Source organism: Varroa destructor, unplaced genomic scaffold, assembly GCF_002443255.2.
Source record: "Varroa destructor unplaced genomic scaffold, Vdes_3.0 BEIS01000001.1, whole genome shotgun sequence".
Classification (NCBI taxonomy): Eukaryota; Metazoa; Arthropoda; class Arachnida; order Mesostigmata; family Varroidae; genus Varroa; species Varroa destructor.
The window spans coordinates 33607226-33608690 of record NW_019211454.1 but is presented as its reverse complement, the minus strand read 5'-3'; positions in this window follow the sequence as shown (position 1 = coordinate 33608690).

The window sequence follows — 1465 nt, the reverse complement described above, 5'->3', positions numbered from 1 at the left end:
CATCTGGCTATTCGACCAAGAAGCAGCCAGGGTTTAGAACTTCAAACATTAATAGAAACATGTTTGTGAAGGTCTCGTTGCTATATTCATGGGGTCTTCCCTTTCGTTTCTAGGTTCAGTCACATTCGTGCGTAAATAATATTACGTAAAACGTAACCCATAATTATCTAGTAATCTGTTTCTTCATCGAAATATATCGTGTTCTCGCCATGACGTAGGAAACTTTATGTCTAGACATACCGAATCCTCATTTTCGGTCTATCGAGTTCAGCCGTTATGGTATCGAAAAGTGACCATAGTTACCTGATCATCAACCAGACTGCTAGACGTAGAAAAATAAGGCTATAGAAAAAAATGCATTATTAAGTCTTTCTGCTAAAATTAATCTTTGCTTAAATACTACGCACGTACCCACTATTCGAGTCATTTTGTAAAGAAGATTTAGTGTAGTATTTGGTTGTCATTGGGATGGTCATGTTGATTCATCATGCAGGCCAATTCTGCCCCTCTCAAGTTGAACAAATCAGTAAAGAGTTATTGAGGTGGACCAACAAGAGCTGTCTTCTCTATTTCATGACAATGCGAATATCTCTCTCGTGCGCACTAAGAAAAAAAAAGTCATATAACTTGGCTTTTTTAATCTAACCGTAGAACCATAATGGAGCAATCGATCTGAAATCTCGGCTGGCTCTCTGTAATGGTACGCGCCTGCAATGGCAAAGTGTAAAGGTTGGCAGCCTTTTCTGCAGTAAATTTTGAACAAATATGAGAGCCAAGCTAGTACCTCATCTGACGATAAACAAAAAAAAGAGCGTTTCATTCTTCAGCCCTCAGCAAGGCAAACAAGTCGGAAGTCAGCCGGATGCTAGCCAATAGTAACGGGGTTTATGGTTAATGGATAGCATAAAAAATCTAATTATTTTAGCCAAAACGAAGATGGAAGAGACAGTCATCGCTATGTTCCCACAAACAACGTAGATGGAGAGGACATTGATATTCTTTATTCCAAATCAGTACTATTTGTATACTTATTACTAAGCAGTTTTGCCCTATGTGAGAAACGACTCTACAGGCCTTTTACTTCTAAATGAATTATTTTCACGTAAAAATGCAACGATAAATTATCTGAATAGCAGGCAAATATCTGTTCTTACATAATTTTATTTTTATGAATAAAAAATTAGTCTCTTTTTGAAATTTACTTCAAGTTCCGTTTGTTTTCCTTAGACCACTACAACACGATGCTGGCAGGGTTGCTACGTATTCGTATTTTGCAGAACTCTTTTTGTTGTTTCGCTTTGTTGAAAATAGCCAAAACAACAATTTATTAATCATATAAGTAAAAAGTATATCTTTTTATGCTTGTAGACGACTTCTCACACGTCTGCTCTCAGCAGAACGTAGGGAAACGCTGGTAGTGATCGTTCGGAATAAACCGTTTGTCTTTCAAAGCAAATTCATTGCT